The sequence below is a fragment of the Artibeus jamaicensis genome, unplaced genomic scaffold, assembly GCF_021234435.1.
Source record: "Artibeus jamaicensis isolate MK-2021 breed Jamaican fruit bat unplaced genomic scaffold, CSHL_Jam_final scaffold_1031, whole genome shotgun sequence".
In the NCBI taxonomy this organism is placed as follows: Eukaryota; Metazoa; Chordata; class Mammalia; order Chiroptera; family Phyllostomidae; genus Artibeus; species Artibeus jamaicensis.
This window is the reverse complement of record NW_026522026.1, coordinates 680,604-703,253: the sequence shown is the minus strand read 5'-3', so window position 1 is coordinate 703,253 and position 22,650 is coordinate 680,604. Positions and strand designations below refer to the sequence as shown.

The 22,650-nt window shown below is 37.0% G+C and overlaps 2 long non-coding RNA genes across 4 annotated transcripts in view; one reads left to right on the top strand and one right to left on the bottom strand.

The window, feature by feature from the left end:
- Window positions 1–30: 30 nt before the first annotated feature.
- Window positions 31–22,650, top strand: part of LOC128625903 (uncharacterized) — a 64,049-nt gene continuing 41,429 nt past the window's right edge. For 2 of the 3 annotated variants that reach the window (XR_008389801.1, XR_008389798.1), the window contains exon 1: window positions 1,841–2,010. This is a non-coding gene — a long non-coding RNA (uncharacterized LOC128625903). Of the gene's footprint in view, window positions 118–1,840; window positions 2,011–22,650 lie in introns of those variants that run through there. The other variant, XR_008389799.1, reaches the window with a different exon arrangement.
- LOC119038888 (uncharacterized) lies at window positions 1,782–8,892 on the bottom strand. The gene is made up of 3 exons (XR_005080502.2): window positions 8,819–8,892; window positions 5,359–5,426; window positions 1,782–1,866 (listed from the first exon to the last, which is right to left on the bottom strand). It is a non-coding gene; the product is annotated as an uncharacterized LOC119038888 (long non-coding RNA).

Genomic DNA, 22,650 nt, shown 5'->3' with positions numbered 1-22,650 from the left:
GAGCCTCTAAAAAAGATGCAGCCCTGCCAGTGCATTGATTCAGCCTTGGGAGACTCTAAGCAGAGGAACTAACTGAGCCATGTCATTGTGTGGACTTCCAATTAATGGAACTGTGAGGTAATACATTTGTGTTACGATGCCAAATTTGTAACTATATATTATGGCAGTAATGGAAAAGAATACTAGGGTTAAATAAAGACCTCGAAGTCGACATATCCAATGCAGAATTTAGAATATTTCAAATCCTTGTCCACTGAGACTTCTCTGGTCTTTCCTTCCTCATTAATATTACCATTATTCACATAATTACTGGAGCCCCATATAAAATTATCTCCAGATGATTGTTTTCTGTAAGTGCATGATGGGTTCTGGTACTCAGCGGGCATCCCGTTGCCTATCTTCTAATTTTATCACCCAGATTTCAGGTGTCTCACTGTACTTTCCCTAATTATATCTTTGGCCCCATGGTATAAGGTTTGGCTTCTGTCAGCTTCTTGGCACCTGCATTGCTTACCTGGGGACAAACTGGTAACTTTTCTGACAACAGTGGAGATTTCATATTATTGCTCAACTCTTTTTTTTAAACAGTGGGAATAATTTTTGTTCAAGTGGAGAGTACTTTGCTTTTTTTTTAACATTTTGAAAATTATTGTTCAAGTATAGTTTTCTGCTTTCCACTTCCCCCACCACTCCATCCCACTCTCCCTCCCTCCCCTATTTCCAACCCCCTTGTTATTTTCTATGGGTCTTTTATCACTGTTCCCGCAAATCCTTCACCCTTTGCCTGTATAATCCCTCCCCTCTCGCATCTGGTCACTGTCAGTCTGTTCTCAATTTCAGTGTCTTCAGTTATATTTTGCTTGTTTGTGTATTTTGTTGATTAGGTTCCTGTTAAAGATGAGATCCTATGGTATTTGTCTTTTTTTTTTTTTTTAAGGTGAACGATTTGTGCATTCTGAAGAGAAACCTGGGTATCAATGTTTCTATAAAGGTAATAATAGTGCCTTCTTTCTCTCATTTATTTATTGATCATGATCACCCCAAAACATTTTTTCATTGCTTTATGAGAGAGCATCAGAGAGAGAGAAAAAGAGAGAGAGACAGAGACATCAGTGTTGGAGAGAAACTTTGCTTGTCTGCATTCTCGTACAAGCCCCACCCAACCAGGGATTGAACCCACAACTTCGGTATGTGTTGCAACCAGGAATCCAAACTGTGACCTTTTGGACCATGGGGCAGCATTCCAACCAACTGAACCACATACAACAGGCCAGGACTATTGCTCAAGTCTTTATTTTCAGTTTGTTAGCCTAATGTTTATGTGAGTTGTTCTGGCTTCCTTCTAAGATGATTTCTCCACCAGTTTAGGACTACTGGAATATGTCATCCTTATCACCAGTTGGAAACTACTTTATTGCAAAAGCCTTTGGGTGAAGTAGCAGTAGTTGTATCTTGGGTAGTAGTTGCAGGGCTGGTGGGTGATTGTGTGGCTGTGGTCAAACTCCTTGTAGCAGATTCTACTTGGGATGCAGGGTTTAAGTAGGCAGGATACACAGGAAGGTTTCTAGAGAATTAGAGAGCAGGCCAGGAAAGGGGAGGGGGTGGTGGAGGACTCCCTGGGCCATTAGGGGGAGGAGGAGGAGGTGGTGGAGGACTCCCTGGGCCATTAGGGGGAGGAGGTGGGGGTGGTGGAGGACTCCCTGGGCCATTAGGGGGAGGAGGTGGGGGTGGTGGAACACTGTCTGTGCCATTGGGGGGAGGAGGGGGTGGAGCAAATTCTGGGCCAAAACTAGTAGGTTCTGGAGGTACAGGAAGACGCAGTGGTGGTGGACGTGGTCTCCTGTGGTGTCTGTGACTCTCACCAGGCTGAGGGAAAAAAGAAGAAAACAAGTTAAATTAAATATTTCATTGTGAAGACCAAGAACTTACAGTCTCTGTGGCAGGCAGAATTCTGAGATGGCTCCCAAGATTCCTGTTTTCTGTTGGCCAATGCTGTTCTGACTGTACCAGGTGAGCCTTTTAAAATAGGTTGCACAGGTCAGAGACACAAGATGTCAGAGAGATTTGAAGCTGCAGCAAGTGCTGTTGTCTGGGCTTTGGAGCTTAGAGCCATGTCGTGGAGAGGAACACATGGGAATAAATGGTAGAGGGGCAAGAGGAGCTAGGAATGGTCACTGGCTCAGAGCAAGCAAATAAGGACCTCAGTCCCTCAAACAAGGGACCTAATCCCTCTAATAGTCACAGAAGCCTGAAAGAGGACCTGGGCTCCAGAAACGAACACAGTTTTGGCAACACTTTTTCAGCATTGTCAGACCCTTAACAGAGAATCCAACCAAGCCAAGGCCAGAATTCTGACTAAAGAATCTGTGATATAATGAATGGAGTTTTGAAGCTAGTAGTTTGTGGAAATTTGTTATTCAGCAAGAGAAAATACTGTATCTATCTAAGTCACACAGTTTGAAAGTCTGTATTAGGGAAGAGGAAGAGTTTTTCTTTTTTGTCCTGTGAATGCCTAGGTGCTCAGTGAAAGCTGAGATAGTGCTGAAGGAAAATAAAAAGGGAGTTAAATCACATCCTTAGCCTCTAGTAGATAGAGACTGCCATTGGCATTAGTTCCAAATTGAGAAATTGTGGAGCTGATTGAGATATGAAAATTTTTCATATCTTGTTAAAGAGTTCAAGTTGTTTTAGACGTTGAAATTAGGAAGTTGTCAAATATGTTACTGAGCACCTACTTTGTGCAATATGCTGAAGTAGGAGCTATAAAGGTATAAACATGCAGTTTGTGAGTCTACAGATTAAGTAGCTATGATACTAGAAGGTAAAAAATTGCGCAAAGAGAGTCAGTTCCCTGCCTCTGCTACTTAGAGACTGTTGAGTGGGAAATGCTTTCTGAGCCTCTCTCTTACTTCACCTGGAAAATGACATTCCCAAAAGTACCCCTGTCCTAGGGTCATGGTGAGATTTGTTGTGAAACATTATTAGCAAAGTGCTTAGGGCAGTGCTTGGCTTAGGTGCAGTGCTCAGTGAATGTTACATGCTGCTATTTCTTATGTTAAGACCTAGGATAGTGGTTGCAGTTTTTGGAACGAAAAATAGTGCAGGAAACAAATACATTTAGAGTGACTAGTTTTGGAGAGAGGAAGGATTGTCTCACTGAGAAGGCAGCATTTGAAAGGGGGCTTAAATAATACAAAACTGTGTTGAGGGCAGGTCAAAGGGAGGGAAAGTATATAAAAGCTCCAAGGCAGGAAAATGCAGGTGCTATTCTCTTGAGTCCTCTTCTCCTCTGTGGGACACACAACTGAACTTCCTTCCTGCTCTCCCCAGGTCCTTCAGGGACTTGTGTGACACTGCCAGTTCCCAAATGTAGGAAACCCCTAAATGATTTGTTTTCTTGATTCCTACTTGCAGGTCCCTAACCAGAGGTGGCAGATGTCAAAGCCCTGTTCCATTGCAAATGTGTGGTGTTTCAGTGTTGCCCCGCAAATCCTTCAAATGCCTTAGATTTATGCCACACCACTCCCCAGAAGCCTGCACTTTTCTAAGTTGTTGCCAGTTTAATTAGAGTTCTCTTCCTCTTCTTTAGCCCTCATCCACCCCACTAAGCTGGTGTTTTCTACTGTTTCTTCAAAGTAATGTGGGAAGGTACACATGAACTTTATTGATTTACTGGCCACATACCTAAAGTCATAAGTATTTGGATATTTCCTTTTTCTTTATAAGTGTTTCTTCAGGATTCTGTCAGTCTTTCCTTTTTTATGCCTGAACTTCAATATGTGCCTTTTAACTGGCTTGTTTTCCCACAAGATAACTAGCACCCATGTGCCACTTTTAAACAACGTCCCCTTCCAACCATGCATTTTCCTGTCACCTCTTTCTCTTCACCTCTGTGCTTGATGGCAAAACTCTCTGAAAGGGTAGCCTAGCTTTGCTGACACTGATCCCACTTCTCATACGTGAGCCACTCTTCGAACTGACTTTTGTCCCCAGCATGCCAGTAAAACACTTTCTTTGGTGTTACCAATCCAACACAAAATGCCTAGTCACAGCTCTGAACCTGTTATGTCAGCTCTCCCTACTTAGTGACAGTGTATTGAATTGGGAAGGGCATTTGACCCAAGTGCTGACAATCCAAAGGCTAGATCAGGGTGTTTGAAAAGTTCAAGACTTGTCTTTCAATCCGCAGAAACTCCAAATCTTTAGGGTGGAAGAATACTTCCCATTATTTGCACTGTTGAGACAGTGACTTTGCTGAAAGTACCCTTATCTCCTGATCATATCCTGGGTATCAATCTAAAAGTTATGTGTAAAGCAAAAAATCTCTGTAGTAAGTATCTGCTTTTTCATAGCCTTTTACCTTAGCCACAGTGATTAGCTTCCTTTTCACAAGTTAACAATGACAATGAACTTGGTAAAGAAGATGAAGATACTATGTTAGAAAGAAAAATTACCCTCTTGTTGGACTAAAATGAAGCTAATTTATTCCATCACTTGGCTTAAGAACAATTCATCTAGAATATGAATACTTAGAATCTCAATGTATTTATTCTTTAATGGGATTAATATTTATTCATTTTCTTTGGTAGAAATTTCTCTGGCGTTTATCTCTTTTTCCCAAAACTGGAATAAATCTATCCCCACTTTGTAGCTGACTATTATTCTGTTAATTATAGAACACCAAAACATGTCGCTTTTTTTCCCTTGATAGTTTGAATATTCTTTGAATATTTAGAATTCTCTGTGGTGCTTAACCCAGTCCTCTACTCCTGGGAGGTGTTTATTGATATAAATATTTACAGCTTATTAAATGTTTCCTGAGTCCTTGGAAAAATGCATATTTCTGGGTCTTACTGTCAGACACTCATTCATTCTGGAATGTGGCTTGGCTTACTGTATTTTTAATAAGTGAGTTATTTTACTCTGATGTAGATAATACATGAAGCCTATGTTCATAAAATTCTTTTGTTTTAACTATGTCATTGTGTAGATGAGGAAACAATATTCCTATTAAATTAAAGAACATATTGAGGTATATTTAAAAAAATGTCACTAAGTTTACTGGAAATAATTGCAAGAAATGAGTTTCCCTACTTGTGAAGTTGCTAATGTATGTGTCTGCAGTTTTATTCATGTCTGTGTAATGCAGTCTGATATTACAGAATTAAACAGTGGCATGTGGTAGCCATGAGCTGTGTGTGGCAATTTAAATTACAGTAGATGTATAATTTAAGTGGAAATTAAGCAGTAGAACAGTGATTGAGAACTGCTAATATATAAGGAATAGTAACATCATTAGTGTGAAAACTCTGACTAGTAGCTGCATGAGAAATATGAAGGGTGATTAAGGAGACTTACCGAGAAACAGGCTTGAAGGGCCAAGAGGCCCAAGAGTAGGCACAGTGATTTCATCCTTACTGTTACTCCTGGAAATAAGCACAATGGCTCATCAATATTCCTTGTGTTTTGAAAGTGTCCCAACCACTGGTATTTGAAACAGTGTACAAATAGTACTGTATAGCATTTTAAGAAGATTGTCTAATTTTATTTTGGATTCAGTATTAAGAAGGAGCAATACTATTAGGCTTCTGATGTGGAAGTTTGAAATAATGAAACTCATTTTCACTTTTGACTTGTAAGCTAAACATAGGAGATAATGGCAATAAGTTGTTCATTAAATGCTTTATTTGACAGAGCTTTTATGAGTAAGATTTTTTCTTTCATATGTTATCTTGTAAGGTAAGTCTTTTTCTTACTGTGGAGATGTCTCAAGAAACATTTATTTATATATGTGTATTGAAGTTGTTGGTATTACATCGGTTAACAGAATTATATAGGTGTTAGGTGTCCAATTCCATAGCACATCATCTGTGAAATGTACTGTGTGTTTACTACACCAAGTCAGTCTCCTTCCGTGTCTTTGCAGTTGGCCCTCTTCACCCTCTTTTGCCACCTCCACCCCATTTCCCTCTGGTAATGGCCATAATTTAGTCTCTGAGCGTTTTTATTTGGCTTAATCTCTTCACCAAGAAATAAAATTTAAAACCTAAGATTTAGTTATAGTAATACCTCTAAAACAAATTTATAAGGTAATGCGGTGCCTATTATAAAATATCATGATGTTCAAGTCTGAACAAGGGTGCATTTCAAAGACAGTTGACCCTTGAACAAAACAGGTTTGAGCTGCAGGTATCCACTTATATTGGGTTGTTTTCCAGTAAATACACAGTGGGCACTCCATATCCCTAGGTTTTGCATTCACAGATTCAACCAACTGAAGATTGAAACTGGTTTTGATCTTCTCACTGGGAATCTGTGGGCACAGAGGGCCAACTGTGTGCCTTTTTCTACACCGTAGTATATATAAGGGACTTGAGCATTCACAGATTTTTGTATACATGAGGGACCAAAAATCAATCAGTCTGCAGATACTGAAGGATGACATGTGAGTCAAAGATTATGCTTGGATTTTCTACTGTGGGGCATTGGCACCCCCAACCCCTATGATGTTCATGGGTAAACTGCAGTTGAAAGAAAAATTGTCATGTAATATATCCTATTTTTAACAGCATTCTACTAAGTTGTTTTATTCCATGATAAGCAATCTCAAGTTCTCCCCAAAATTACATATAATGTACATCAAAGACCAAGGCAGAATTGGGGATACGTTCAGGTGTTTTTCTCTCAATTGGCTTCAAATTTACAACGAATTTCAAGTTCATGATAGCCTCTGTTCTGGGAGAGCAGTACATGCATGTCTGTGAAGACTGGCTTTCTAGTAGTCAGCTCTACCTATCAGGTGAGTGTGTTGACTGAACAAGTCCTAAAACAATCGTAGGGACAAATTTCACTGAATATTCCATTATACATGCAGATAGCTTTTTCTTTAAGTATTACTTTTCGTCTGACACATTCTTGGATAATATTTAAAAAACAAAGTCAAAACTCAGGATAAACATGTGCTGTAGAACAATTCAATTCTCTTAGGGTTTATTTGCTAGTGTTCTGGTCATAATGAAGCTCAAAAAATGTTAAGGCACATCAGGGGGAAGAATTGATTGATTGTGTAATTGGCTTGATTAATTGTCCTAAGTGCTCACACAAATGCTTTTCTCCGACATTAGAATTTCACAAGATTTAATGATTTACCAAATTTCATGTAAGTCACATATTATTTTAGGGAAAAGTGGATGTTCTCCAGAAGCCCATGAAACTGATATGTTTAAAAGTTTCAGAACAAAATGGTGTGGTACTGGCATAAACAATCATATAATCAGTGGAACAGAATAGAGACCCCAGAAATTGATGCATGCCTTTATGGTCAATTAATATTTGGCAAAAAAGCAAGAATATGCAATGAGGTAAAGGTAGTCTTTTCACTAAATGGTGTTGGGAAAGTAAATAAATATGTGAAAAAAAAGAAATCGGATCAGTTGTTCACCATTCTCAAAAATAAAATGAAAATGAATTAAAGATTATATTTAGGACTCGAAATCTTAGAAATCCTAGAACAAAACATAAGCAGTAAGATCTCAGACATTTTTCCTGGCAATATTATTTGTAATATAGCTTCTTGGGAAGGAGAATAGAAGGAAAATCAGACACATGGGAGTACGTGGAACTAAAAAGTTGTCATACAGCAAACTATCAACAAAATGAAAGGACAGCCACTGAACTGGTGAACATATTCACCAACAGTACATCTGATAAGTGGTTAATGCCCAAAATTTATGGAGAACTTAAAAACACAAAACAAGAAAACCCCAGAACAAATACAATAAAAAAATGGGCAAAAGACCTGAATGGACACTTCTAAGAGTACATGCAGATGGCCAATAGGTATATGAAAAGGTACTCAATATCACTAATAATCAAAGAAAGGCAAATTAAAAGCACAATGAAATATCTGGTCGGAATGGCAAGCATCAATAAATCAATAAACGACAGGTCCTGGTGAGGATGTGGAGAGAGGAAACCCTTGCACAGTGTTGATAGAAATGCATACTGGTGTAGCCAATGTGATAAACACTATATTGTTTCCTAAAAAAATTAAAAATAGAGCTGCCTTATGACTCAGCAATTCCCCTTCTGGAAATATATCCAAAGAAATCCAGACCTTGAATTAAAAAAATATATGTACCCTATGTTCATTGCAGCATTAATGACCATCACCAAGATTTGGGAGCAGCCTAAGTGGCCATTAACAGGTGAAGGAGTCAGAAAGCCATGGTCCATCTGCACAGCAGAGCACTACTCCACTGTAGAAAGAAGGAAATCTTCCTTTTTGGAACAGCGTGGATTGACCTGAAGAGCACTATGCTAAGAGAATTAAGCCAGTCAGAGAAAAAGACAAATACTATATGACTTGACTTATATGTGGAATCTCATGGACAGGAATAGTTAACAAACAAAAGAGAAACAGATTCATAGGTACAGAAAACAGACTGATAGGTTTATTGGGGAAAGGGACTGGGAGGCTAGGTGAAAAAGGCAAAGTGATTAAGCCAAAAACACTCCCGTCATAGACACAAACAACAGTATGGTGATTTCCAGAAGGAAAGAGAGGTTGGGGAGGTAGAAAAGGGTAAAGGGGGACAGTGGTGATGGGAGGGGGCATGGCAGCAGGAGGGGAACAGACACTACAATATACAAATGATGTAGAATTATATAGAATTATTATTATAGAATGATGTACACTTGAAATGTACATAGGTGTGTTATCCAGTGTTACTGTAATAAATTCAATACACATTTTTAAAAAATGAAAAGTTTAGTATTCAAAGTAAAAAGACTTCATACAATGTTTCCATGTACCTACCTCTGTGTGAGGGTCCTTCTCAGGGCTGAGAATTGTGCTGGTCAAAATGTGTCCTCCCAGTTATTTGTCCAAAGATGACAAAAGAAGGTGAGTAAGAACGAGAAACTGCAGCTCTTATATATGCTGCAATGGATTTCTAGTGATAATAAGGAAAAGCTAGTTGGAACAAATAAACATCTAGGTTGGGTGTTATTTAAACAAAGATAGAAAAGTGTCATTGCCAATTTGGCAATCTTTTTCTGAAGGGTTTTATTTTTCGTTTCTGAGGAGCTTTGACCCATTCAATATTTCGTATTTCCTGTGAAAACATATATTATACAACAAATCAAAATGCCCTTTTGTTTCAATAAAATAACCTGGAGTTTGTGGGGCACAATTGCTTCTTTATTTTAAAGAGAAGCCCAAGCTGTTCTTTTTCAAATAACTGTAATGGGTCATCTTTTGATATATGTTACTATTACCATATTTTTATTTTATCTGAAAGTTAACTACATTATGTGAGAAATGAAAATGTCAAGTTGTTTTTGTTATTTTATTTTATATTCTTAAATGTCAAGTTAATTTTAAAGTAAACTAATACAAAAGAGGCAAAATTTGGGGGGATGAAACATAGAATTAAAATTAGAAATTGTTATTAAATCAGTGTTGCTAAGTAACACACACAAAGCACTGTGGCCAGTTATGTCCTGAGTGTCTTGATTATATTGCCTGAGTTTTGGCCCCTGTTGCACATCTTTTGGGTTTAAGTTTCTACTCCTTTTTCAGTTGAAGTAGTAAAGTTGCATTACTATTTTATTCCTAGGTATTTCTGCATGTCTGGTAATCTATGTATTATTTCTTCCTTTTATGTAAAATTAGCATACTTGTGTAAATTTCTTTGAAGAATTACAAAAGTGAGGGCTTGGATTAAAATTTGATCTAAGTTTTGAAAATAGCAAGAAAGAAAAACCTAGATGCATACAGTTTTTTAATGTTAACTGCTCTTGAATTCTCTGAGTCTCTGATTGTCTTAAGATATGTAGATGATTTAAAAGATACTTAAATGAACCTTTTTTAAAAGGAAGTTTCCTGTGGCTAGTGAAGAACTAAAACAGTGTTCTGAGATTGTGTTTTGACCTGGTTTTGTCAACACATAGGAAAGAGAAAGGAGGATGGAGGGAAACTGATGGATAAAAAAAATGGAAAAGGTAGACCAACAAATCACAATGTGTAGACCTTATTTGGTTCCTAATTTACAGGCAGTATACAATTTGTACACCAACTGATTATTTGATATTAGTAAGGGAATTAATGTTGTAAGTGAAATGATTGTATTGTCATTACATTACAAACAAGAGTCTGTTTTTTAAGAGATACATTCTGGATTAGTTACAGATAGAATCAGGAGACTGGGACTTGCTTATCTATACTCTGGTTTATGGGTAGTGAATTGAGGTATGGGTGAAGCATGATGGATTAATTGTTATTGGGGCTAGGCATTGGGTACATAGATATTCATTACACAATTCTATTTCCTGTACATTTTAAATTCCCTAGAACAAAGTTTTAAAATAAGAATGTATCTATCATTTGAAAGAATAAGTAACCTTCATAAACTTAACAATATATGTTAGTGTGCTGCAGAGAATAAAGTGAATTTACAGTCAGGACATTTTCTTCTAAGAATAATGCCAGTATTTATTTCTGAGTGATATCAGATATGCTATTTTAAATCATTGTACATCAGTACCTTCATTGAAAATATGGACATTTTTAATTTCCATGTCATGGAGTTCAGCTACTCCATAGTTCATTCATTCACTCATTTGACAGTCATTTAACTCCTACTACATTTATTGAATGTCAGACAACTATTGTCAAAGTGACAGAATATTTAAATGTTTGATGTGTTAAATATATTTGGAGAGTTCTGCAGAGATGGTGTCAGAACAAAGAAGGTACATTTTGAGAGTTGACCTTAATTTTAAACTATTGCACTTAATTTAAAAATGCATTAGCTTTGTCACATTTTGTTGACTTAAAAAAACTGATGATATAATCAGGTGTAATAAGCTATATAACTGGTTTGCTAAAGTTGGGACTTAATCAGTTACTGAAGAATTAATATATCCTAATGGTGAAAATGATTTTATGTGTAAGTTAACTTGAAAAGTTCAACAAACTACTGTCTTCTCTGAAAAGAATTCAGCTTGTGAAAAGAGAAGTGTCTTTTCTTTCTTGTTTTGGTGGCCACATATTTTTAAAGCAAGTGTTTTAAATCCAGGAAAAATCTACACTGTAACAGATCATTGGCTTTGGAGGACTTAGGATGAACATTGTGATAAGTGAAAGGTCAGTTCTGAGTCACTTGTGGCCAACAAAGGCTCAGAGCAACATAAGCCAATGGAAGCTCATGTCTGTTTAGAAAGGAAACAGTCACTAAAGTTAATCTTTTAATTAATCCATGGCTTTAAAGATCCTGAGCTAATACTTTCTAGAATAGTACCTAAATAAACTAATGTCTCCAGTCACTGGGAGTTCAAGGTGACAGTGAAGTCAGAGACTTAAGTGTCAGACATAAAAATATTTTCATGAATAATCACACTTGACCCAATGAAACTCGGTCATGCAGCAACTTATTTGCAGTCTGCTGCTCTGTGGTGCAGCAGTACCAGTGTGTCTTTGGACCTGAGGAAGGCGTGTAAGTGTGTCACTTCTGAATTGTGGATTCGGCTCCAACCTGTGAAGGAAAATCAGTATAGAGTTGCCTTTTAATTAGAGTTTTACTAGATGGGTAACTCTCTAAGAAGGATTATAGTTCCTCTTTGAAGATCTCTTGGGGCTTCTTCTTATTACTCAAAATATGCTTCCTTTTTCACGCTTTATTAAACAAAACTCTGGCTATATACAAGCTTTCTCTGTAAACTAGACCTGCATGGTTTTAAAAATGCAAAATGTAAATGAAACACATTTGTTAGTCGACGAATCATGTTACATTTGTTTTTTTCATTTAATAGACAAAATAACTCTAAGCCATAGTGAGGGAGAAATGAATATCCTGGTTTTTTAAACAAAGAACTAGAGGGGTAGAGTTAGTATTAGGGTCACATCACACATGTTTAATAAGATTCATTTCTTTCCTATTTTTAAAGGATTGTTGTTCAGGTACAGTTGTCCCACCTTCTTTCCCATGCTCACTCCTACCCTGCCTTCCTCCCTCCCATAATGTCCATGCCCTGAATCCTCTATGTGAGTTCCTTTGCTTGCTCTTTCCCCTTCTTTCCCCTGTTATCCCCCTCTCACTATCCCCTCCCATGTGGCCACTGTCCATTTGTTCTTTATTTCCAAGTCTCTGGTTCTATTTTGTGTTTGTTTTGTTGATTAGGTTCCATCTATAGGTGAGATCCTATGGTACTTGTCTTTCACTGCCTGGCTTATTTCACTTAACATAGTGCTTTCCAGTTCTATCCATGCTGTTTGTGAAGGGTAGAAGCTCTTTCTTTTTGAAGATTATCTAAAAAATATTCATAGTCTATTGATAAGAATTTGTTACATAAAAAATAAAGAAGGGCCCTGGCTGGTGTAACTCAGCAGATTGAGCATGGGCCTGTAAACCCAGTGGTCTTATGTTCCATTCCCAGTGAGGGCATATTCCCAGCAAGGGCCAGGTCTCCAACTGGGATTGTGTTAGAGGCAACCACACATTAACATCTCTCTCCCTCTCTTTCTTCTTTCCCTCTCTCTAAAATATAAATAAATAAAATGTAAAAAAAAAAAAAAGAAGGACTCTAGGAAATAAATTTATTTAAAGAATGAAAGTTGTATGTTCATCACCTAAAAGCTAGTATAAATACCTTAAATAACAACTGTATGTTTTGGGGAGGAAATGGTATATTATCATGTAAAATGGAAATCTAAAGACTGCAGTTTCAGAATTGACCTTGCCCTCTATAAATAGTATGGCCTTTGGAGAAATTTTGGTAAGCTGTCAGGGCTTTATTTTCATCTGTGAAATAGTCAAGTTAAAATAAATACCTCCCTTTTGTTCCCATGAGTGGCAGATCTAGATTTGGAGGGGCTAAGGCTCATGTAAGTTTGAGAGCTGACAACAATTAAAAATACAAAATTATAGTTACCAATTACCTGCTGTTTGGTTGACAGCAGCCATAGAGAAGGGGAGAAAGAGGGAGGGCCAAATGCCCCAGGCTTCACTGCAGTGGGAATGGTCTGTTAGCAGTTTGGGAGAGGAATGGAGTCTGTAATATTTGTCTTTCCTGCAGAGACAACAACAATGTCAGTGACTACCAAAAGCAAACTTTTATTCTTCTCATGTCACTTGTTGACAACTGAGGGCAGCCTGGTCCTGGGATTTTGTGGTGTGTGTTTGTCATTCCAGGACCCAGATGGAAGAGAGAGTCTCCAGTTAGGACTGGAATCTCTTGTGGTGTAAAGGAAAACAGAAGAGCAGGACTGGTGGGACTGCTGCCGAGGAGTGGCCTGTGTTGCCTTGAGCTCACATTGCAGTGCCCAAGCAGGTCAGGGTGCCACTTAGTCAGTGAGGCGTATTGTGTACAGAGGGCGGATGCCCTGTGGCCCTATGATATTGGGTGGAAATCTACAATCCTCTTTTTATAAGGGAGGTGGAAGGAAATGGCTGGGAACAGCAGTACCATCTACCACAACTCGGAAGCCGAGCCAAGGGATTGACAAATGCATTTCATTTATTCCTTTAAAACAACCTTATTCTTTGACAGTCTAATTCCTTCTGCCTTGTCTGTGATGCAGTTTTTCTAATGATCATGTTTTGAAAACAAAATGTTCAACTCCATATTTTCAACTGTATATAATTTATGCTCTTGCCTGCCTTAATTTCTCAGGTCAGTGTCCTGTTGCTTTATGTTCTGTTTAATGGGAAACCTCTCGTGTTGCTGTTTCACTCTTCACCCCTTAACTTTTTATGATTTGGACATTTACTGAGTTTCCCATTTCTAAGCATCGTGTCATCCAGGTGGTTATTGCTCTTCCTATATTTTTTCTAAGCGTTTGTAAATTCTTAACCCTTTTCTTTTCTTGACTTTTTTGAATAGCTATGAATTTTGTGACCTCTCACTGCCCCTTTCTACCTGCTTTCCTGTCTTTCTTCTGGTCTAAGAATGAGTTTCCCTCATGATTGTACCTTTTTCTCTCCTCCTACTTTTGATTTACTCCCCAGCAGTCCTGCTCCAAATCCCCAATTCTCCTCCTCCTCTCCCTCTTCTCTCTTTACTATACAACAATAAATTCACAGAAGGAGTTGTGTTTCTGAGAGCAATGTGCTCTAAATTTTGTCCAATGGTAAAGACCATCTGAATTGCATTGATGTGGAGTTCCTGCAGTAGTAGTGGTGCAAAACATTTTGTTACATAAAAGTGCAGGATAAGCAGCACACACAGCTGACTGGACCATCACAATTGATTCCTTCTTTGTTTTTACATCGCAGATGTCCTGGGCGTGAGTGGTGGGAAAAGTTAATAGTATGGGCCACAGCAGCCAGGTGGAATGCCTGTTCTTCATTCCCTACTATGTGTCCTTGGATAGTTGATTAAATTCCATGTGCCTCAGTTTTTGTAGAATGTCAATAATGATGGCAATTATCTTATAAGATGATGGTGAGTATTAAATAATTATATTTGAAGCTTGGGAAGAGAGTTTGTCAAGCATAAGAAATCCAATGTTTTGTCTAGTTCTCAAGGTGTAATTTTCTCTGATAAACTTCTATGGTTAATTCTTTAAAATTTTTCTTTCTCAATGGCAGTAATCTGAACTCTTAATCCTGGTCCTTGTTAATCTGATTATAAATTCCCATTCTTGCATCTATTTTTCTAAGTAAGTCCTGTATACACAGACAGCTTGTTTCATGGGGTAAAGAGCAAATGGGAAGTGTGGAGAGTATTGTGGTTTATCCATATTCATGTTCCCAGAATTTAAGTCCTGGTATGTTGTGCACACTTAACACAGGTTCAGAGGTTGTGAATGTGATTGGCAATTGCTTTCTTTTTTTTCTTTTATTTATTTTTATTTTTATTCATTTTTATTGAAGTTGTTTTATTTTTAGGTTTTGTAAAAAATATTTTTTAATTTATTTTTTATTGATTATGCCATTACAGTTGTTCTATTCCCCCCCTTCATTCCCCTCCACCCTACCCTCCCCCATCCCCATCATTACCCCGCCTTTTGTTTATGACCATGTGTCTCTTACCTCCATACATTTGCTATATTTTTATCCAGCAGGGGGCCTCCTACCTTTTCCTGCCTTACTGAAATCAGTCCTTTTATTTTCATCTCCGAGAAAGCATTTTTTCCCATATCCTCAGTAAAAATCATAGTATGTAATATGGATCATTGTTTTGGCCCTAATCTTAGTTATGTGCCGTAACTAAAAAATTCTTAGCTAAGAATTCCTTTCTTACCTTTGATTATTACTTCATCAGGACCTTGTTGTGTTTCATTAGCCAGTGACTTTGCTTCCACCCCTTTTGTACCAAGATTTTGTGATTAATGTCTCTTCTATAATAGTTTATCTATTGTAGTTTTTTCTAAAGAGGAATATATGTCTCCATCCCACTTATGTTCATTACTGTTTAGCCTTGCATATAATACAGGGTGGGGAAAAAAGTAGGCTTGCAGTTTTTCATAGTGAAAATTATATAATAATCAATAAGTAATTAATTAGAAGAAACTCTGTGTTTCACATATTCACAAGTGTAAAACTACTTTTGTTCCACCTTGTAAATAGTATGAATTCCTTAGATTGTTACTTAGTTAATTGCCTCATTTCTATTTTTGCTACTTGAATGTTTGATGAAAAGCTATTGAGTTTTTAAAATATTTGTATTATTCTGTTCCCTAGTCTAGATCCAGGTCATTTTTCACTAAAAGACTTGGATGAGTTAATTTATCAACTATAAATGGATACAAAAATTTTGTATGAAGTGAGTCATGAGATGGTACAAAGTTTCAGTTAAAGGATATCTGGAGAAAATACCTGTCTGATAAAAGAATAGTGATTATGATATTTTGGAAAATAGTACCAGTAGATCTATAGACATTTATTTTACTTATTTATTCCATCCTTTTTGAATATATTCCTTCTAGTGTATGATCTCTCTGAAAATAGCATGTATTTGTATCTCTTTTTTCTAGTTTTTATTATGGTTGGAATTTTATGTATACATTTATATAAGGTCTGTCTGGAAAAAGTCCAGTCATTACAAATAAAATGAGAATGGTTTGCATAACATCGATATAACCTGGCAGCCAAGGAGAGTGGACTGGAACTTGCGTTTGTGAACAATGATGACTTTGCTGTACTAGTCAGTGGGGGTGGTAGATGCCATTGAGTGAGCATGTGTACTGTGTGGCTGTCACACTCAACATGACTGAGTGTGTAGAGCAATGAATGTACATCAAATCTTGTGATATGTGTAAACATTCTTTTGAGTAAATTCAGGAGGTTGTAGCTATGGGCAACTGGTGATTGGCAGCTTCATCATGACAATGCACTTTCTCGTGCATCCTGTCCTGGTGCATAGTTTTTGGTGAGACAACAAATCACTTAGGTGACTGAGCCCCCCTACGGCCCAGACTTGGCATCCTGCAACTTCATGTTTTTCCCAGAACTAAAATAACCTTTGAAAGGGGAGGGATATCAGACCATCGATGAGATTCAGGAAAATACAATGGTGAAACTGCTGGCGATTGGGAGAACTGTGTGAGGTCCCAAGGTGCCTGCTTTGAAGGGACTGAGGCATCATTGTCTTGTGTAGAATGTTTGTTGTATCTTGTATCTTCTTCAATAAATGTGTCCACTTTCTACATTACCTGGCTGGATACCTTCTGAACAGCCCTTGCATGTATAGAATTATATTGTACATAAATTATTTAGATGTAATTTTTTGGTTATTACTCAATGCACTAGAGTTTCACAGAAAGTCCTTTATAAATATTACAGTATTTTAACATGATGTTATATGGGCTGAATTCAAAAAGTTACTTTTGGCCCAGGAACATTTACATTTTGTTTTTCTGGACTAGTACTTTGTGTACTATAGAGTCATCTGAAAGAGTAGAGGTGCTGGCAATACTGCTGTCACTCTACAGAGTAGTAAAGAGACCAATACCCATGTGATCAAATGCATAAATCAAGTTATCATTAGAAGTTTTCACAGTGTAGCAAAACTAAGGAAGAAGCAATAAGTGCCCACTTCCCTCATCAGTTTTCTCTGTTTAGGAGTAGACTACATCATAATGTAGCCAGGCACCAAGATTTAGATGTATGACTATTACTGTTGTTGTACTTACTAAGAAACAAGAATGTAAACAAAGGTAAACTACAAAATAAGAAACTTCATAGGATGTTCTGAAGATGAAGTTGATGTTGCTCATATAAAAGTCTGACCCATGTGATTAATGTTCAATTTCAATAGGCATTTTCTCTTGAAATCTTTTAATTTTTAAAATATGGTGATTTCATGACTCTCTAATAATTGTGGAACAATGCATATTTAAATATTAAAGGTGATTTACAAGCATTTGGTGGCAGTGGGGAGATTGAGTTGACATTGAGTTTAAACTATCAAGTTTTCTTTGCTAATTATTTCATGTAGTTGACAACTGCAACTCATACACAGTTTATAACTTACTAATTATGTTGACATATTCTGTTACTATACATGTGTATATCCAGTAAATCTTTTAAGTTAATGTCGAGTATTTCATGAATTGCCACCTTCTGTAGTCACATATTCACTTTGTGCAAAACAATATTCTTCCTTTCTCCTTGGGGCTGTAAGGTATTTTCATATCAACACACATTTTTAGCCATGTGTTTTAAATCCAAGGTGTTATTTCTCATTGTTGTGGAACATTGGCTAAAGGATCTAGGATGAACAGTGTCAAAACTGAAACAATCCCTGCATGGATCACTGCCAATAAAGGATCAGAGAGTCCAAAAGAGGCAGAAAGCACACTGCTTTGAAAAACAAACACTTTTACTCAAGTAGAGTTTTAATTAAAATCTGACCCAAAGACATCTTGACTAAATACATTTTAGAACAATATCTAAAATTGCAATTGTCTTTTATAAAAAGAAATTTAGGTTGCTTGGGATATCTCACTGTTATTTGTGAATAAAGTCGTTTAACAGATAAAACTTAATTTTTTTGCATTACATTGTACGTTCGATATTTTGTATTAGGTTCATATGTACAGCATAGTGGTTGGACAAGCACATACTTTATAAAGCGATTTCCCTGAGATTTCATGTACTTACCTGGCACCACACATAGTTGCTAGTGTGTTATTGACTATGTTCTCTGTTCTGTACTTTACATCCCCATGACTATTTTTGCATTACCAATTTTTATTTCTTAATTCATTCACCTATTTCCTCCAATTTCTCAAACCTTTTCTTTCTGACACCCATCAGTCTGTTCTCTGTATCTGAGTCTAATTTTAGAAAATGGTTTTTCTAAAGAAATCTGTATCTGGTGGAATTAAAGTTCATGAGTTATCTTTGCTCTCCATTTATAATGGCTTTTTTTCTTTCTTTAGTCATCAGTTTATATTATATACTTAGAGGCTAGGCTTTAGAACAAATTAAAAAATTTGACCTGTTATTTAATTGATCCTTTTGCATTAGGAAATATGCCTTGTGTCTGGTAAAACTTCTTGTCTTCAGTCTCTTTTGCCTATTAGTATAGCTGCATCAGATTCCTTTTGGATAGTGTTTTACATGGTGTACTTTTTTCCCCTTGTTTCACCCTCTCCTCAAACAATCAGTGTCTTTTTGCTTAAGGAGAATCTCTTGTAGACAATACATAGTTTTAACAATTAGCTCTGGCAGTCTTTGTCTGTAATTAGATAATCCAGTTTGCTTGTTACTGATGAAGGGTTCACTGCCTGTGCTGGAGTCAATACTATGACATCAGCAATTTTGTAAAGAAAAAGTAGTTATTGCTAATCCACCAGCAAGGAGACTGGTCATGAGGCTCTAATCTATCTCCGCAACCAAGGATTTCTATGTTATATGTATAGATTTTTTTATGAATATACTGAATATTCTCTTCCATTGTTTGAGTTTTTAAAAAAATTATTTAATTATTGTTCAAGAACAGTTTTCTGTTTTTTACTCCCATCCCAGCCCACCCCCCCATATCTCCCCACCTCCCTCTTGTTTTTAGCCCCCTTAGTTTTTGTCCATGTGTCCTTTATAGTACTTCCTGTAAAACCTTCCCTTTTTTTCCCTGAAATTCCCTCCCCTCTCCCCTCTGGTCACTGTCCCCGTGTTCTTTATTTCAGTGTCTTTGTTTTTTTTTTTTTTTTTAAATAAATTTTATTTAGTTATTTTTCAAGTACATTTTTTAATCTATTTCTCCCATCCCACCCCCCCTGCCCCGTCTCCCCCCTCCCTCCCATTCCCCCCCCCCCAGTCCTCATTCTTGTGTCTTTCATACTTGTTCCTCAAAATCCCTCCCCCTTTTTCCCCTTAAATTCCCTTCCCTCTCCCCTCTGGTTCAGTGTCTTTGTTTTTATTTTGATTGCTTTTTTGTTTTGTTGTTTAGCTTCCTGTTTAAGGTGAGATCATATGGTATTTGTCTTTCAACACCTGTCTTATTTCACTCAGCATAATACTTTCCAGTTCCATCCATGCTGTTGCAAAGGGTAGGAGCTTCTTCTTTCTTTCTGCTGCATAGAATTCTGTTGTGTATATGTATCATAATTTTTTGATCCATTCATTTACTCATGGGCACCTAGGTTGCTTCCAGCTCTTGGCTATTGTAAATTGTGCTCTATGAACATTGGGGGGCATAGGTTCTTTTGGATTGATGTTTTGGGGTTCTTATGATATAATCCCGGCAGTGAAATTGCTGGAGCAAAAGGCAGGTCCATTTTTAGTTTTTTTACAAAATTCCATACTGTTTTCCATAATGGTTGTACCAGTCTGCAATCCCACCAACAATGGATTAGGGTTCCCTCTTCTCTACAACCTCTAGAACACTTATTGTTTGTTGCTTTGTTTATGATGGCCATTCTAACCCGTGTAAAGTGGTATCTCATTGTGGTTTTAATTTGCATCTTCTTGATAACTAGTGATACTGAGCATCTTTTCATGTGTCCCTGGATCTTCTGTATGTCTTCCTTGGAGAAATGTCTGTTCAAGTCCTTTGCCCACTTTTTAATTGGGTTGCTTGTCTTCTTAGAGTGGAGTCTTGTAGGTTCTTTGTATATTTTGGAGATTAAACCCTTGTCTGAGGCATCACTGGCAAATATGTTTTCTCATACAGTTGGATCTCTTTTAATTTTAATATATTTTTTAAGCCCTGCAAAAGCTTTTAATTTGGATGAGATCTCATTTGTTTATTATTTCCTTTATGTCCCTTGCTCTGGGGGACATATCAATAAAAATGTTGCTGCGTGAAATATCTGAGATTTTCTTGCCAATGTTCTCTTCTAGGACTTTAATGGTGTCACAGCTTATATTTAAGTCTTTTATCCACCTTGAATTTATTTTTGTGTATGGTGTAAGTTGGTGCTCGAGTTTCATTTTTTTTTGCACATAGCTGTCCAGTTCTCCAAACACCATTTGTTGAAGAGGCTATTATTAGTTAATTTTATGTTGCTGCCCCCTTTGTTGAATATTAATTGGCCATAGAGATTTGGGTTTATTTCTGGGCTCTCTGTTCTGTTCCATTGGTCTATGTGACTGTTTTTATGCCAGTACCAGGCTGTTTTGATTATAGTGGCCTTGTAATACAATTTGATATCAGGTATTGTGATTCCTCCTACTTTGTTCTTCTTTCTCAAAATAGCAGCTGCTATTTGGGCTCGTTTATGGTTCCATATAAATTTTTGTAGTGTTAGTTCTATGTCTGTGAAGTATGTCCTTGGTACTTTAGTAGGTATTGCATTGAATCTGTAAATTGCTTTGGGTAGTATGTGCATTTTGATGATGTTAATTCTTCTGATCCATGAGCACGGTATATGTTTCCACTTATTTGTGTCCTCCTTGATTTCTTTCTTCAGGGCTGTGTAGTTTTCTGCATACAGGTCTTTTACCTCCTTGGTTAGGTTTATTCCCAGATATTTTATTTTTGTTTTTGCTATATTGAATGGGATTTTTTCCTCGATTTCTGCTTGTGCTGTTTCATTGTTGGTATACAAAAATGCCTTTGATTTCCAGGTATTCACTTTGTATCCTGCTGTCTTGCCAAATTCATTAATTAGTTCAAGCAGTTTTTGGGTAGAGTCTATAGGATTTTCCAGGTACACTATCATGTCATCTGCAAACAGTGACAGTTTTTGTTCCTCCTTTCCTATTTGGATGCCTTTTATTTCCCTTTCTTGCCTGATTGCTGTGGCTAAAACTCCCAATACTATATTGAATAGAAGTGGTGAAAGTGGACATCCTTGTCTTGTTCCTGATCTTAGTGGAAAAGCTTTTTGTTTTTACCCATTGAGTATGATGTTGGCTATAGGTCTCTCATAAATGGCCTTTATTATATTGAGGAATGCTCCCTCTATTCCCTCCCACTTTGCTGAGTGTTTTTATCATAAATGGGTGTTGTACCTTCTCAAAAGCTTTTTCACTGTCTATTGATATGATCATGTGATTTTTGTGTTTGCTTTTGTTTATATGATGTACTACATTTACTGATTTGTGAATATTGAACCATCCTTGCATCCCTGGGATGAATTTCACTTGGTCGTGGTGAATGATTTTTTTAATGTATTATTGAATGTGGTTTGCCAATATTTTCTTGGGGATTTCAGCATCTATGTTCATCAGCGATGTTGGCCTGAAGTTTTCTTTCTTTGTTGTGTCTCTATCTGGTTTTTGAATTAGGATGATTCTGGCTTCATAAAAAGAGTTTGAGAGTCTTCCATCATTTTGGATTTTTTGGACTAGACTGTGAAGAATAGGGGTTAGCTCTTCCTTAAATGCTTTGTAGAATTCTCCTGCGAAACCATCTGGTCCAGGGCTTTTGTGTGACAGGAGTTTTTTGATTACTGCTTCAATTTCATTTGCTGTTATTGGTCTGTTCAGGCTTTCTCCTTCTTCATTGCATTTTGGAATATTATATTTTTCTAGAAATTTGTCCATTTCCCCTAGTTTTCAAATTTTTTGGCATACAGTTCTTCATAATAATTTCTTATAATTCTTTGTATTTCTGTGGGGTCAGTTGTAACCTCTCCTCTTCATTTCTGATTGTGTTTATTTGGGTTCTCTCTCTTCTTTTCTTGATGAGCCTGCTTAAAGGCTTGTCTATTTTGTTCGTCTTTTCAAAAAACTAGCTCCTGGATTCATTGATTTTTAGAATTGTGCTTTTAGTGTCTGTGTCATTTAATTCTGCTCTGATCTTGATTATTTCCTTCCTTCTACTTGCTCTGGGCTGTCTTTGTTGTTCCTCAAGTTCTTGTAGGCGTAGGGTTAGGTTGTTTGAAATGTTTCTATGTTTCTTAGGTAGGCCTATATTGCTATGAACTTCCCTCTCAGGACTGCCCCTTCACTGTGTCCCATAAGTTTTGGGTCGTTGTGAGTTCATTTTCATTTGTTTCCAGAAACTTTTTGATTTCTTCCCTGATTTTATTCTTGACCCATTCATTGTTTAATAGCGTGCTATTCATTCTCCATGATTTTGAATGTTTTGGGTCTTTTCTCTTGGCCTTGGTTTCCAGTTTCAGTCCCTTGTGGTCGGAGAAAATGCGTGGGATGATTTCAATTTTCTTAAATTTTTTGAGGCTTGTTTTGCGTCCTGCTGTGTGGTCTATCTTTGAAAGTGTTCCATGTGCATTTGAGAATAATATGTATTTAA